At 46.6% G+C, this 16,388-nt stretch overlaps 1 protein-coding gene and 1 long non-coding RNA gene across 7 annotated transcripts in view; one reads left to right on the top strand and one right to left on the bottom strand.

The window, feature by feature from the left end:
* DNM1L (dynamin 1 like) overlaps window positions 1–16,388 on the bottom strand; it is a 473,848-nt gene that overhangs the window by 285,726 nt on the left and 171,734 nt on the right. The window lies entirely within an intron of this gene.
* Window positions 3,885–8,942, top strand: LOC138287635 (uncharacterized). Its single transcript, XR_011202257.1, has 2 exons — window positions 3,885–5,022; window positions 7,079–8,942. It is a non-coding gene; the product is annotated as an uncharacterized lncRNA (long non-coding RNA).

Here is a 16,388-nt window from a genome sequence, read left to right as displayed (position 1 = left end):
GGAGGTGATGGTCCCTGAAGTGGACCCCCTTCACTTTTTTTCCATCTCTGCCCCAGGGAGGTAGTGGTCCCTGGGGCAGGGTGGGTAGAGGGTTTGTGCCTGGTGATTAAATAGAGGCCTTGTGAGGTGGTGGTCCCCAGGGCTGTGGGGGAGGCTATCATGCCGCCTCCACTAAAAAAAAAAAAATTAAAAAGCATTTTGTCCTTGGGAGGTGGTGATCTCTGGTGCTTATTAAACACAAGGAGGGGGACCCTGTGCACCACCCTCCTCTATTAAGCCCCAAATGCCCCCGGGATCTGGTAATACCAAGGGGCAAGAAAAGAAAAAAAAAAAGCACGGGCCACGTTTTTTGTTCGTTTTTTTTTTATCTTGGAAAAATACGCAGCACCAGGGCTAAGTGGTGAGGGTGACTATCATGACCCCATGAATATAGCAAGTTTGAATTCATTTAACTATCCATCTGGCGATGCCTTGTTTGGATATAGGATTACCTGCATGAGGTTTTTAGAAAGCTACAAACAATTGTTTTGTTTTACGAAATTGTTTCGTTCTATCAATGTAATACATTAGTGCTCTTCTTATGTCTAATGTATGCAAGGCTCTTTCGGCTACTGAGTCTGGTTGCAGAAAGAAGACTGGGAGTTCCACAGTTTGGTTTAGGTGGAATGGTGATATGACCTTTGGTAAGAATTTTGGATTGGTACGGAGAACCACTTTATGTATTTGTATAAAGGGTTCTTGAATAGTAAATGCTTGTATTTCACTTACTCTTCTAAGTAATGTGATAGCTATTAGAAAGGCTACTTTCCAAGTCAGATATTGCATTTGACAAGAATGCATGGGTTCGAATGGTGGGCCCATGAGTCTTGTTAATACAATATTAAGGTTCCACAAAGGCACTGGTGGTGTCCTTGGGGGTATGATTCTTTTTAGTCCCTCCATAAATGCTTTAATGACTGGTATTCTAAAAAGTGATGTTGTATGTGTAATCTGCAGATCAAATCAAATCATTAACATTTATTAAGCGCGCTACTCACCCGTGCGGGTCTCAAGGCGCTAGGGGAAAGGGGGGGTTACTGCTGCTCGAATAGCCAGGTTTTTAGGAGCCCCCGGAAAGCGGAGTGGTCCTGGGTGGTCCTGAGGCTGGTGGGGAGGGCGTTCCAGGTCTTGGCCGCCAGGAAGGAGAAAGATCTCCCACCCGCCGTGGAGCGGCGGATGGGAGGGACGGCAGCGAGTGCGAGACCAGAGGAACGGAGGAGGCGGGTGGGGACGTAGAAGCTGAGGCGCCGGTTGAGGTATTCCGGTCCCTTGTTGTGGAGGGCTTTGTGTGCATGGGTGAGAAGTCGAAAGGTGATCTTTTTGCTGACTGGGAGCCAATGCAGGTGTCTCAGGTGTGCGGAGATGTGGCTGTTGCGGGGTACGTCGAGGATGAGGAGTGCCGATGCGTTTTGAATGTGTTGCAGGCGATTTTGGAGTTTGGCTGTGGTCCCGGCATAGAGGGTGTTGCCGTAGTCCAGGCGGCTCTTGACGAGGGCGTGGGTCACGGTTTTTCTAGTGTCGGCGGGGATCAGCTGAGATCTTGCGGAGCATGCGGAGGGCGAGGAAGCAGGCGGAGGACACGGCGTTGACTTGCTTGGTCATGGTGAGAAGAGGGTCCAAGATGAAGCAGAGGTTGCGGTCGTGGTCTGTGGGGGTCGGTGCGGTGCCGAGGGCCGTGGGCCACCAGGAGTCATCCCAGGCGGACGGGGTGTTGCCGAGGATGAGGACTTCCGTTTTTTCAGAGTTCAGCTTTAGGCGGCTGAGCCTCATCCAATCTGCAACATCCTTCATACCCTCTTGTAGGTTGGTCTTGGCGCTGGCGGGGTCCTTGGTGAGGGAGAGTATAAGTTGGGTGTCGTCGGCGTAGGAGGTGATGATGATGTCGTGCTTGCGAACGATGTTGGCGAGGGGGCTCATGTAGACATTGAAGAGTGTCGGGCTGAGCGATGAGCCTTGAGGTACGCCGCAGATGATCTTGGTGGGTTCTGAGCGAAACGGAGGGAGGTAAACTCTTTGGGAACGGTTTGAGAGGAAGGAGGCGATCCAGTCCAGGGCCTGGCCTTGGATCCCGGTGGAGCGGAGGCGGGTGATTAGGGTGCGGTGACAGACGGTGTCGAAGGCAGCAGAGAGGTCGAGGAGAATGAGGGCGACTGTTTCACCGTTGTCCATCAGGGTTCTGATGTCGTCAGTGACGAGGATGAGGGCGGTTTCCGTGCTGTGGTTGGTTCGGAATCCGGTTTGTGAAGGGTCGAGCAGGTTGTTGTTTTCCAGGAAGGTGGTCAGCTGTTTGTTGACGGTCTTCTCTATTACCTTGGCTGGGAAGGGGAGGAGCGAGATGGGGCGGAAGTTTTTCAGGTCGCTCGGGTCAGCCATAGGTTTCTTTAGTAGGGCGTTGACTTCGGCGTGTTTCCAGCATTCGGGGAAGGTAGCAGAAGAAAAAGAAGAGTTGATGACGGTCTGGAGGTGCGGGGCGATGAGGTCGTCGGCTTTGTTAAAGATGAAGTGAGGGCAGGGGTCCAAAGGGGCGCCGGAGTGGATAGAGTTCATGATGGATTTGGTTTCTTCAGTGTTGATGTGGGTCCAGTTGTTGAAGGTAATGGCCGGGGGTGCGGGTTCAGTGGTGTTATGTTGGGTCTGGTGTCCGAAGCTGTTGTGGAGGTCGCTGATCTTGCGATGGAAGAAAGTGGCGAGGGATTCGCACAAATCCTGTGAGGGCGTGACGGCGTTGGCGTTGGGGTTGGAGAACTCCTTGACGATGCTGAAGAGTTCTTTGTTGTTGTGGCTGTTTTTGTCCAGTCTGTCGGTGAAAAAGGTCTTTTTAGCAGCGCGGATCAGGCGGTGGTGTTCGCGGGTAGCGTTCTTGAGGGCGGTCATGTTGTCAGCGGTGTGGTCCTTGCGCCAGGCCTTCGAGGGCGCGACAAGTTTTCTTTGATTCTTTGAGGGTGTCAGAGAACCAGAGAGGTTTTTTGGTGTTGGTCTGTCGATGTGTGCGTTTGAGGGGAGCAAGGTTGTCTGCGCAGTTGGAGATCCAGTTTGTGAGGCTGAGGGCTGCGTCGTTGGGGTCGGTGGTGAGGGTGGGTTGGTTGGCGGCGAGTGCTGAGAAGAGTTGCTCTTCGGGGATCTTGTTCCACTGTCGACGAGGGATGGGTTGAGTGCGGAGGTGGCGGGTCTCGCGTCGGAATGTGAAGTGGACACAGCTGTGGTCGGTCCAGTGTAGAGCGGAGGTGTGGCTGAAGAAGACGTGTTTGCTGGCGGAGAAGATAGGGTCAAGCGTGTGTCCTGCGATGTGGGTGGCGGTGTTCACCAGTTGTTTGAGGCCGAGGTTGGCGAGGTTGTCGAGCAGGGTGGCGGTGTTGGGGTCGTTGTTTTGTTCCAGATGGAAGTTGAGGTCGCCTAGGAGGATGTAGTCTGGTGAGGCGAGGGCGTGCGGAGAGATGAAGTTGGCAATGGCGTCGCTGAAGGGGGCGCGCGGTCCGGGAGGACGGTAGACAAGGGATCCTCTGAGGGTGGTCCTCGGGTCGGTGCGAATCTGAAAATGCAGGTGTTCAGCGGCGAGGGGGGTGTCTTCGGTGGAGGTGGTGACACTGATGGAGTCTTTGAAGACGATGGCGATACCTCCTCCTACTTGGTTGGTGCGGTCTTTTCTGGAGATCTTGTAGCCTTCGGGGATGGCGGTGGCGATGTCTGGAGCAGAGGAGGCGTTCATCCAGGTCTCCGTGATGAAGGCGACGTCCGGTGCTGTGGAGTCCAGGAGGTCCCAGAGTTCAACGGCGTGCTTGTGGACGGATCGAGCGTTGACCAGGATGCACTTGAGGTGGTGTCCTGCCATTTGATAAAGTTTTGTTTTGACCAATGACTTTGTGTTTCACCACTGCGCATATTAGTTGCTCAATGTTCACCAGTAGCACATGGTATGTTTTGTTCAGTTTAGCCGCCTATGGGCTTTGACATTGCATTAGTCATTACATTCTGTATTGTGCCTATTGGCTTTGACATGGCATTAGCCATTACTTTCTGTATTCAGTTGAGCCGCCTATGGGCTTTGACATTGCATTAGCCATTACATTCTGTATTCTGCCTATTGGCTTTGATATGCTGTATCCAGTCTAGCCGCCTATTGGCTTTGACATTGCATGCCTATTGACTTTGACATGATGTATTCAATTTAGCTGCCTATTGACTTTGACATGCTATTAGATATTCTGCCTATTGGCTTTGACATGATATTATATATTGCATTTTGTATTCAGCTTAACTGCCTATTGGCTTTGACATGATATTCAGCTTAACTGCCTATTGGCTTTGACATGATATTATATATTGCATTTTGTATTCAGCTTAACTGCCTATTGGCTTTGACATGATATTCAGCTTAACTGCCTATTGGCTTTGACATGATATTATACATTGCATTTTATATTCAGCTCAGCTGCCTATGGGCTTTGACATGATATAAGACATTGTATTTTGTATTCAGCTTAGATGCCTATTGGCTTTGACATGACACTAGACATTGCATTTGATATTTAGGTTAGCTGCCTATTGCCTTTAACATGACATTGCATTTGATATTTAGGTTAGCTGCCCATTGCCTTTAACGTGGAGTTCAGTATTTTTCCAAGCTCTGTTTTTGCACCAGAGAACCAAGATGTTTTGCTCTCACAGTAGACTAGACCTGATAAGAGAGAGTACATGGGCGTCGTTTCTCTTCCCTTGATCTTGGGAACAGGAGTAGTCTTGGAGACCTGGCCAGTCTCCAAAAGGCTTGCTCAGTTTCCCAGGTCTGAGAGGAGGGGGCACACCTTTGTAACGAATGTAACAGGCTGCAGAGAGTCAGATTCGAATCTGCCGGACCTCGTGCTGGAGCTTGGCGCAGGCTGCCAGCAATCCCGTGTGGGTAGATGAATCACTCTTTCTCGCGGCTGACAGGGGTCATCAGCTTGCAGACCTTAGAAAGATGTAGCTGTAAATAGTTCCTACACGGTGAAGTATTTGTTTTGCTTTGCATTCAATATCTTATAAATATAACCTGCTGTGTATATTGCAAACTGATATATTTTGTTTGATTAACGCGGACTTGAAAGCTACTAATTCGTCATTCATTCATAAACATTGTGGTTGGGGAAGAATAAAATAACAATAAAAGTCTTCTTTGACCTCACAAGTGCATTTCTGTTGTGTTATGTTAGTGCTTAGAAACTAAATAAGAGAAAAGCACTACAATTGGTACCTGGAGTCGTGGGGTCGGTCATTAAGAGGTGATTAAAGGGTTTGACGAGTTAGTAGATTTCTAAGTGCACACTTTAAAAGTGTAATTGTTTTTTTGTTGTTTGGAGAATTACAGAAATTGTTTTCTGTTTGGAGAATCACAGTAGCACGGCAGACCATGTCTGAGAATACATGTGTTGATGAACTGCCTGATGGTGCTAAGAAAAACTGTGAATTGTTTTCTGTTTGGGGAATTACAGAAGAAAATGCATGTGTAGCTAAAAGGCCTGATGTTGTTTTGAGAAATAATTCCCATTGTATATATGTAGAAAAAGTGTGTTTTGGAAGTAATGATGACAGAAAGGTCTGGATACCTTTATCTGCTTACAGAGAAATGCAGGAGAAATGTAGGCAGTTGGAACATGAAAATAGGAATTTATGTGAGAAAATTAGCCCGACTGAAAGTTATAAAACTGCTGTTTTTGAAGAATCTTTCTTGTCCCATTCCAGTAATGAGGGGGTTAAGACAGCTCCGAGCTGCACTGAGTTTCCGTGTGAGCCAGGGTTTTTGGCAGCCAAAATGCATTCCTTAACTGATAACACGGAGGAGAGAGACCAGAATGTGATTTACGAGTTACCGTTGCAAAATGCACAAGTAAAACGAAGGATTTTAGAGCAAAACACCCCGAGTTTCATTAGCTTGTTTGATTTTTGGAAAAAGAATAGCCCTCATTTGAGAGAAATCCTAACACTTTTGTACATGGTCACTGTGAAAAATTATATGCAGTTGCGCGCTTGTGATTTGGCAAATGAAATAATGCAGACTTTAGGTTTCTGCGCAGTGCAAGAAGGAAATACTTATGTACATGTAATTCAAGAACAAGGGAAGAAAATACTGCCCCTAGCTAGAATCATACAATGGATCTGGTACTTGCAAGACAGGGCTAGAGTACCACAGATAAAAGAGTTACCAATGAAATTGTGTGCACCATTTGAATTCGTGTCTACTGAAGATAAAAAGCATGTTTGTTTTACTAATGATTCATTGACTGAAATGTTGTTTTCTGGCACAGGAGAAGGAACAGCGTTGTATAATGTGTGTCAGATTTTAAAGCAAGAGCTACGTGAGATGTGTCATTTTTATGCTGATTTTTGGTTCTTTGATAATGTTTTAGCACCTAACTGGTTCAATTACCTTGCAGATGTTAATCAGAAAAATTCAGAGAGAGAAGTGTTCACCCAGAATTCTGCCTTAGTGGGGATGGCTATGTGGGTGCCCCAGAAATGTGAAAAGGCCACTTACAGGTGGGCAGAGATGAGAGAGATGCACATTCCCCTAGATTTGATAAAAACTGTGCAGCACGCACAAAAGCAATCTGTCATGCAAGCAGTCACAGAGCAGTTGGGGAGAGGAAAGTTACCAGAACAGAAATGGCAAATTGATCAGGTTTTAGGGAGAGTGATTGCTGCAAATTACCAAGGAAAAATCGAAATTATGCTGATACCTAGAAAAGAATCTGATTCATTCATACAAATTGGAGACAGAATGGCCCAAATTGGCAAAAATGCAGTGAATGGAGGTTTGTTAAAGAAGGAGTCTGCCCCAGCCCTTCTGACAGTGCAAGAAAAGGGAAGCTGTGGCGCAGCAGATAAAAACCTCAGTGCTGATGTGTGGGCCGAAGCCCCAAGTGACCCTCCAGAACCTGCAGAAAATATAACAAAGGGCCCCAAAAACGTCCTGCTGATTATAAAACAGGGAAAGAAAGAGGAAGGGTGCAGTTTAAATGAAAAATGTTATTTGCAAGAACAGTCATACTTGTTTCTTTTGCAGATCCTACCACGTTTCGCCACTGTCCCTGAGTGTGCTGCGTGGTCCCCCTTCCGGTGTGTGCGTGTGGGATCGGGGAAGGGACCGAATCCCCAACCTGAACCTGGCTGAGTAAAGTGCCAGCACCATGGATCCATTTTGCGCAAACTGCGCCTTCAGTTCAAGTTCAACTTGTTTGCTGTGTTTTTTTTTTTTTTCCCCTCTCGTATGGAACTCTGACTTTTGCTTACCTTCCAGAAAACCTTTCAGGTGGACCGTGCACCTTTACATGAGCAGAACTCATGCCACATCAAATTGCTAACACTGTTGAATTAGAGACTCATTCAGAAAAAAAAAAAATTGCCCAGTCTTTTCTATGTAGATGTATCTGATGTGAAAGGTCATGAGATCAATGTGCTAATTCACTTCTATTGCTTTACAGGGATTGCTTTGATCATAATGTTTTTTTTGTGCTGATGTTTTTTTTGTTTGTTTGAAATATGAGATATGTGAAACAAAAATTCATTGGTCAAAGGGCGGAATGTCCTGCCATTTGATAAAGTTTTGTTTTGACCAATGACTTTGTGTTTCACCACTGCGCATATTAGTTGCTCAATGTTCACCAGTAGCACATGGTATGTTTTGTTCAGTTTAGCCGCCTATGGGCTTTGACATTGCATTAGTCATTACATTCTGTATTGTGCCTATTGGCTTTGACATGGCATTAGCCATTACTTTCTGTATTCAGTTGAGCCGCCTATGGGCTTTGACATTGCATTAGCCATTACATTCTGTATTCTGCCTATTGGCTTTGATATGCTGTATCCAGTCTAGCCGCCTATTGGCTTTGACATTGCATGCCTATTGACTTTGACATGATGTATTCAATTTAGCTGCCTATTGACTTTGACATGCTATTAGATATTCTGCCTATTGGCTTTGACATGATATTATATATTGCATTTTGTATTCAGCTTAACTGCCTATTGGCTTTGACATGATATTCAGCTTAACTGCCTATTGGCTTTGACATGATATTATATATTGCATTTTGTATTCAGCTTAACTGCCTATTGGCTTTGACATGATATTCAGCTTAACTGCCTATTGGCTTTGACATGATATTATACATTGCATTTTATATTCAGCTCAGCTGCCTATGGGCTTTGACATGATATAAGACATTGTATTTTGTATTCAGCTTAGATGCCTATTGGCTTTGACATGACACTAGACATTGCATTTGATATTTAGGTTAGCTGCCTATTGCCTTTAACATGACATTGCATTTGATATTTAGGTTAGCTGCCCATTGCCTTTAACGTGGAGTTCAGTATTTTTCCAAGCTCTGTTTTTGCACCAGAGAACCAAGATGTTTTGCTCTCACAGTAGACTAGACCTGATAAGAGAGAGTACATGGGCGTCGTTTCTCTTCCCTTGAGCTTGGGAACAGGAGTAGTCTTGGAGACCTGGCCAGTCTCCAAAAGGCTTGCTCAGTTTCCCAGGTCTGAGAGGAGGGGGCACACCTTTGTAACGAATGTAACAGGCTGCAGAGAGTCAGATTCGAATCTGCCGGACCTCGTGCTGGAGCTTGGCGCAGGCTGCCAGCAATCCCGTGTGGGTAGATGAATCACTCTTTCTCGCGGCTGACAGGGGTCATCAGCTTGCAGACCTTAGAAAGATGTAGCTGTAAATAGTTCCTACACGGTGAAGTATTTGTTTTGCTTTGCATTCAATATCTTATAAATATAACCTGCTGTGTATATTGCAAACTGATATATTTTGTTTGATTAACGCGGACTTGAAAGCTACTAATTCGTCATTCATTCATAAACATTGTGGTTGGGGAAGAATAAAATAACAATAAAAGTCTTCTTTGACCTCACAAGTGCATTTCTGTTGTGTTATGTTAGTGCTTAGAAACTAAATAAGAGAAAAGCACTACAGGTGGTTGATGGCGCGTGGGCTTGTGGTCGTGGTAGTTGCGTGGTGGAAGATGCGTTTGCAGGAGTTGCAGGCGAAGGGTCCATGGGTGCGTTTGGGGTGAGCTTGAAAGCAGGTGTTGGAGCATCCTGGGTTGAGGGCAAGGAGGGTCGTGGGGTCGTAGCGGATAAGCGGGGTTTGGGAGAGCTGGGGACCAGGGGTCGTGGCGCTGGGCGCGGGCCCGGCGCGGTCATGCAGCGGCCGCCATATGAGGTAGGAGGGGGGGGGGAGGGGTCAGCTGGGGGCGAATGGGAGCTGGGGGGGGCGGGAGCGAGCAGGAGGTCGCGGCGGGAAAGCGCGAGGGAGGGGGGACAGGTAGAGTGAGAAGAGCTGGGGGAGGGGGATTTAAGGGTGGAGGGGGGGGAGAGTGTTAGGAGGTTTGGGAGATTAGGAAGAGAGATAGGAGTTGGGTTTTGAAGATAGGGGAGGGGGGGTTGTAGAGGTGGGTGAGGGTGAGAGGTAGAGTGAGAGGATAGGAAAAATAGGTAATAGAGGGGGTGGCGGGAAGGGGGGAAGAGATAGAGAAATAGATAGAGAAAATGGATAGATAGAGAAATAGATAGATAGGAGGAGGTGGGGAGTGAGGGAGTTAGATAGTGAGGTAGAGAGAGGTGGATAGGAGGAGAGAGGGAGGTAGATAGCGAATGGGTTAGATAGGGGTGATAGAGAGGGGGAGGCGAGTGAGGGAGGGGGATGAGGCAGGAGCAGGAGGGCAGGTGCGGGGAGAAGAAGACAGAGGGGGCAGAGGAGCCGAAGACAGGAGAACAGGAGAACTCAGAAGAGCGGAAGTTCACAGAAGAGCAGAAGATCACAGATGAAGATACGAAGAACAGAAGGCAGAAGACGGGCAGAAGAAGATGAAGAAGAAGAAGAAGAGAGGTGACAGGAGAGGCAGAGAAGCACACAGAAGAAGAGAGAAGACGGGGAGAAGAAGAGTACAGAAGATTACAGGCGAGGAGCGAGGAGAAAGAACAGAGAAGAAGAAAAGAAGCAGGAGCAGGAGAGAGGGTGAGTAGCGCGGGGCAGGGCGAGGGGTTGGGAGGTGGGGGGCACTTACTGTGAGGTGGGTCTCAGGAACTCAGGAACCTGGAGGAGCTGCAGCGGCAGGGGGAGCGACCTACCCTTGGGTCAAGGGTCGCTACCACTGTCGCGCAGCGGCCGCCATATGAGGTAGGAGGGGGGGAGGGGTCAGCTGGGGGCGAATGGGAGCTGGGGGGGGCGGGGCGAGCAGGAGGTCGCGGCGGGAAAGCGCGAGGGAGGGGGGAAGGTAGATTGAGAAGAGCTGGTTTAAGGGTGGAGGGGGGAGAGTGTTAGGAGGTTTGGGAGATTAGGAAGAGAGATAGGAGTTGGGTTTTGAATATAGGGGGGGGTTGTAGAGGTGGGTGAGAGGTAGAGTGAGAGGATAGGAAGAATAGGTAATAGAGGGGGTGGCGGGAAGGGGGGGAGAGATAGAGAAAATGGATAGATAGAGAAATCGATAGAAAGATAGGTGGATAGGAGGAGGTGGGGAGTGAGGGAGTTAGATAGTGAGATAGAGAGATAGAGAGATAGGTGGATAGGAGGAGAGAGGGAGGTAGATAGCGAATGGGTTAGATAGGGGTGATAGAGAGGGGGAGGCGAGTGAGGGAGGGGGATGAGGCAGGAGCAGGAGGGCAGGCGCGGGGAGAAGAAGACAGAGGGGGCAGAGGAGCCGAAGATAGAAGATAGAAGACCAGGAGAGCAGGAGACCAGGAGTCCAGAAGAACTCAGAAGAGCGGAAGTTCACAGAAGAGCAGAAGATCACAGATGAAGATACGAAGAACAGAAGGCAGAAGACAGGCAGAAGACCTCAGAAGAAGATGACGAAGAAGAGAGGCAACAGGAGAGGCAGAGAAGCACACAGAAGAAGAGAGAAGACGGGGAGAAGAAGAGTACAGAAGAAGATTACAGGCGAGGAGCGAGGAGGAAGAACAGAGAAGAAGAAAAGAAGCAGGAGCAGGAGAGAGGGTGAGTAGCGCGGTGCAGGGCGAGGGGTTGGGAGGTGGGGGGTACTTACTGTGAGGTGGGTCTCAGGAACCTGGAGGAGCTGCAGCGGCAGGGGGAGCGACCTACCCTTGGGCAGATATTGCAGTGAGATGGATTTAAATGGAAGAGAATGCTAGATTAGACTTTTGTAAGTGTAATAAATAGCTTACAATGTCCTTTCTGGAGGCATGTAGTGGTTGAATTTGATTAGTGTGGCAGTAGCAAACAAATCTTTTCCACTTGGTTGCGTAACAATGTCTTGTTGTAGGTTTTCTCACTTATTTAATGACCTCCATACACTCTTGTGTAAGATTTAAATGTCCGAATTCTAAGACTTCAGGAGCAAGATTGCTAGATTGAGCGATGCTGGATTCGGGTGTCTGATCTGTTGTTTGTGTTGTGTTAACAGATCCGGTATGTTTGGTAATTTGATGTGGGGTACTACTGATAAGTCCAACATTGTTGTGTACCACGGTTGGCGAGCCCAGGTTGGTGCTATGAGTATTAGTTTGAGTTTGTTTTGACTTAGTTTGTTGACCAGATAAGGAATGAGTGGGAGAGGGGGAAAAGCGTAAGCAAATACCCCTGACCAACTGATCCATAGTGCATTGCCCTTGGATTGAGGGTGTGGGTACCTGGACGCGAAGTGTTGGCATTTTGCGTTTTCTTTTGTTGTGAATATGTCTATGTTTGGTGCTCCCCAGCGGTGGAAGTGATCCTGTAGGATCTGGGGATGTATTTTCCATTTGTGAGTTTGCTGGTGATCTCGACTGAGATCGTCGGCTAACTGATTCTGAATGCCTGGTATGTATTGTGCTATTAGGCGAATGTGGTTGTGAATTGCTCAATGCCAAATCTTTTGTGCTAAGAGACACAGTTGTGACAAGTGTGTCCCCCCTTGTTTGTTGAGATAATACATTGTTGTCATGTTGTCGGTTTTGACAAGGATGTGTTTGTGGACTACCAGTGGTTGAAATGCTTTTAATGCTAGAAAAACCACTAGCAGTTCCAAATGATTTATGTCAAGTTGTTTTTGTTGATTGTCCCATTGACCCTGTATGCTGCGTTTGTTGAGGTGTGCTCCCCACCCAATCATGGAAGCATCTGTTGTGATAACAGCTTGAGGCACTGGGTCTTGGAATGGCCGCCCTTTGTTTAAATGTATAGGGTTCCACCAATGAAGCGAGGAGTGTGTTTGGCGGTCTATTAACAATAGACCTTGAAGTTGGGCCTGTGCTTGTGTCCATTGTTTTGCTAGGCACTGTTGAAAGGGCCTCATGTGTAATCTTGCATTTGGGACAATGGCTATGCATGAGGACATCATGCCTAGAAGTTTCATTACAAACCTTACTGTGTAATGTTGGTTTGATTGTATGCTTGATCTTACATTTTGGAACGATTGGACTCTTTGTGGACTTGGAGTGGCAATTGCCCTTTGTGTGTTGAGTGTTGCTCCCAAGTATTGTATTTGGGATGGTTGCAGATGTGATTTCTGGTAATTTATAGAGAACCCCAGTTTGTGTAGAATTTCTATGACGTATTGTATGTGAAGAAGAGCGGCTACTACTGCTAGGCATTTTGTAAATACCCTTGGGGCTGTTGTTATTCCGAACAGTAGCACTTTGAATTGATAGTGTATGCCGTGCATTACAACCCTTAAGTATTTTCTGTGAGAAGGATGGATGGGTATGTGGAAATACGCATCCTTGAGATCCAATGTTGTCATGTATTCCTCCTTTTTTAACAAGGGAACTACGTCTTGAAGTGTTACCATTTGGAAGTGGTCTGATTTGATGAAGAGATTCAGTTTTCTGAGATCTAAGATAGGTCTTAACGTTTTGCCCTTTTTTGGAATCAGGAAATATAGTGAGTAGACGCCTGTTCCTTTCTGATGATTGGGTACGAGCTCTATTGCTTGTTTTGTAGTAGTGCTTGGACCTCTATTTGTAATAGGTCTAATTGTTGTTGGGACAGATGGTGTTTTTTGGGTGGCACATCTGGTGGGAAATGTATGAATTCTTTCCAATAAACATGTTGGATAATTGATAGGACCCATGCGTCTCTGGTAATGTGTGTCCAGTTTTGGTAGTATGTGGTTAGCCTCCCCCCCACTGGTGAGAAGTGTTGGGGTGTTGTGACATTGAAGTCAATGTTTGGGCTGGCTTGGTTTGGATGTTTGGAACTTTCCCCTTCCTCTTGGGAATTGTCCCCTATAGGAACCACGAAACCCTCCCCTTTGGTATTGTGCCTGATAGGTGGGTCTGGTTTGAGAGGTGGAAAGCTCAGACGTTTGTTGCCGAAAACCTCCTCTGAATAGTGGTTTTCTAAAGGTGCCTCTGACTTGTGGGGAATAAAGCGCGCCCATGGCTTTAGCCGTGTCCGTGTCTTTTTACAATTTCTCAATGGCTGTGTCGACTTCCGGCCCAAACAACTGTTGTTGATTAAACGGCATATTCAACACCGCTTGTTGAATCTCTGGCTTGAATCCAGAACTTCTCAGCCATGCATGTCTGCGAATGGTTACCGCCGTGTTGACAGTTCGTGCTGCCGTGTCTAGTGGGGACCTTATCTGGTTGTTAGATATGGCCTGTCCTTCTTCCACTACCTGCTGGGCACGTTTTTGGTGTTCCTTGGGCAAGTGCTGCATGATGTGTTGCATCTCTTCCCAGTATGCCCGGTCATAGCGTGCAAGTAGGGCTTGCGAATTTGCAATCCGCCATTGATTGGCTGCTTGTGCTGCCACTCGCTTGCCCGCTGCGTCGAATTCTTCCATACCCAACTCCTGCTCAAATCTATGTCTTTCCTTGAATTGGCTGGAAAGTCCTTGCTCTTCTGTATAAGAGCTTCTTCTCGGCTCCAAAGCCGCTTTTTTCAGGTACCGAGGTTTCGGTTACAGTCTTTTTCGGTTCCGAAGATATTTTCCTTGCTTTGGGCGAATCGAACTCTCTGTGTTGAGATCGTTCGGTGCCGGAATCTCGACCGGAGTCGCAAGTCTTCGGCAATTCTTTGGCCTTTTTCGGTGCTGATGTTTGGTCACCTTCCTTTAGGTGGGTTGAGCCATGGCCTGCTGGCGGTGGCGTCCCCATGGCCTTAAATTGATTTGTGTGACCCTGAGTTTTGGACGGGCAGGTTTACTCACAGTTCGTTGCACCGTCGAGGGTCATTCACTTTCGGATTCATCCGAGTCCGTCCCCTGGATGGAGATGCTTTCCTCCTCTCCGACATCGAGTTGTTCTTTTGGTTTCAACGCCATTTGTAGTCTTCTTGCGCGCCGATCCCTCAAGGTCTTTTCCGATCGAAATGCTCGGCAAGCTTCGCAAGTATCCTCCCTGTGTTCAGGTGATAAACACAGATTACAGACCCGGTGCTGGTCTGTAAAAGGATACTTCGAATGACACTTAGGACAGAAACGGAAGGGGGTCTGGTCCATTAGCCTGGGACGACAGGTGTGGTCGGGCCGACCAGGCCTCTGTGAAAAGTGGAAGCCCCGAAGGGCCGCCGGAGCGCTCTTGATGTCGGTGCCGATACACTAACACTAACCCGGTACCGAACAATAACAATACCGTTGAATTTTTGATAATTTAGCTAACTTTCCCAAATCGAAATACGGAGCGAAGAGGAACATGTCCGAACCCGCTGGCAGAAAGAAAATAATCTAAGATGGAGTCGACGCCCATGCACAATGGAGCCGAAAAGGAGGAGTCACTCGGTCTCGTGACTCGAAAAGACTTCTTCAAAGAAAAACAACTTTTAACACTCCGAGCCCAACACTAGATGGCAGGATAATGCACAGCATGTGTATCTGCAGCTACACATGCCATCGAACATATAGATATATATATATATATTATTATATATATATATGTATGTATATAAAAAACATCACTTACTCAGTGTACATCTGTTCGTGGCATGTAGTGCTGCAGATTCACATGCTGTGCATATTCCGCCATCTAGTGCTGGGCTCGGAGTGTTACAAGTTGTTTTTTTTCTAAGAAACTTTTTCGAGTCACAAGATCGAGTGACTTCTCCTCTCGGTGATAGTGCACATGAGCATCGAGTCCTTTGTTAAATTGTTTTTCCGCAGGAGGGTGAAGTAAGGAGTGAAGAATTGTGTATGTACACATATATAGTAAGTAAAGAAGATGTCCATGCAATGTATATACATGTTTACATAAGAAAGTACTAGAACAGCTACAGTCTTCCGGGGAGGAGGGAGGGCGCATGTGAATCTGCAGCACTACATGCCTCGAACAGATGTACACTGGGTAAGTGATATTTTCCATTCAATGGCATGTGTAGCTGCAGATATACATGCTGTGTATAGACTGAAAAGCAGTCTCCTCCTAAAATAAGCGGTGGCTAGCCTGTTGGAGTAGTTTGAAATAGTGTTTTAAGCACTGTTAGACCAACATTTGCTTGCTGGCGACATAGCACATCCACACAGTAATGTTTAGTATTTGTGTGTGGTGTGGACCATGTGACTGCTTTACATATGTCTGCCATTGGTATATTTCCCAAAAAATGCCACTGAAGCGCCTTTCTTTCTAGTAGAATGTGCTTTAGGAGTTACTAATAGTTGTCTTTTAGCTTTAAGATAGCAAGTGTGAATACACTATACTATCCATCTGGGCACTCCTTGTTTGGACATATAGGATTCCCTGTATGATGATGTTGAAAAGCCACAAAAGTTGTTTAGATTTTCTAAAATTGTTTGTTCTGTCTACATAATACATGAGAGCTCTTTTGAGATCAAGAGTGTGGAGAGCTCTTTCAGCAACTGAATCTGGCTGTGGAAAGAAGAATGGCAATTCCACTGAATGATTTATGTGAAACCACTTAGGGTAGAAACTTTGGATTTGTCCTAAGTAATATTTTATGTTTGAGAATTTGGAATAAGGGTTCTTCTAAAGTGAATGCTTGAATTTCACTTACTCTCCTTCTAATTGCTGCCAGGAAATCAACTTTCCATGAGAGAAATTGAAGAGCGCAAGAATGCCTGGGTTCAAATGGTGGACCCGTAAGTCTTGTGAGCGCAGTGTTAAGATTCCAGACAGGAGCTGGTGGAGCTCTAGGTAGAATAACTCTTAAGGCATTCCATAAAAGCTTTTATGCAGGAATTCTTAACAGAGAAGTATGCTGTTTGTTTTGGAGGTAGGCTGATATTGCTGTTAAATGGATTTTAATAGATGAATATGCAAGATTTGCTTTTTGTAAATAAAGCAAATAACGTACAATATCCTGTACCGATGCTTTGAGTGGATCAATGTTTTAGGGTTGACGGTAATATACAAAATGTTTCCAATTAGTGCCTTGCACTACCTGGTTGTAGGTTTATGTGCTTCTT

This window comes from Pleurodeles waltl, chromosome 4_1, assembly GCF_031143425.1.
Source record: "Pleurodeles waltl isolate 20211129_DDA chromosome 4_1, aPleWal1.hap1.20221129, whole genome shotgun sequence".
NCBI lineage: Eukaryota > Metazoa > Chordata > Amphibia > Caudata > Salamandridae > Pleurodeles > Pleurodeles waltl.
Note: the sequence above shows the minus strand (reverse complement) of the source record. Positions and strands in the feature narration are given on the sequence as shown.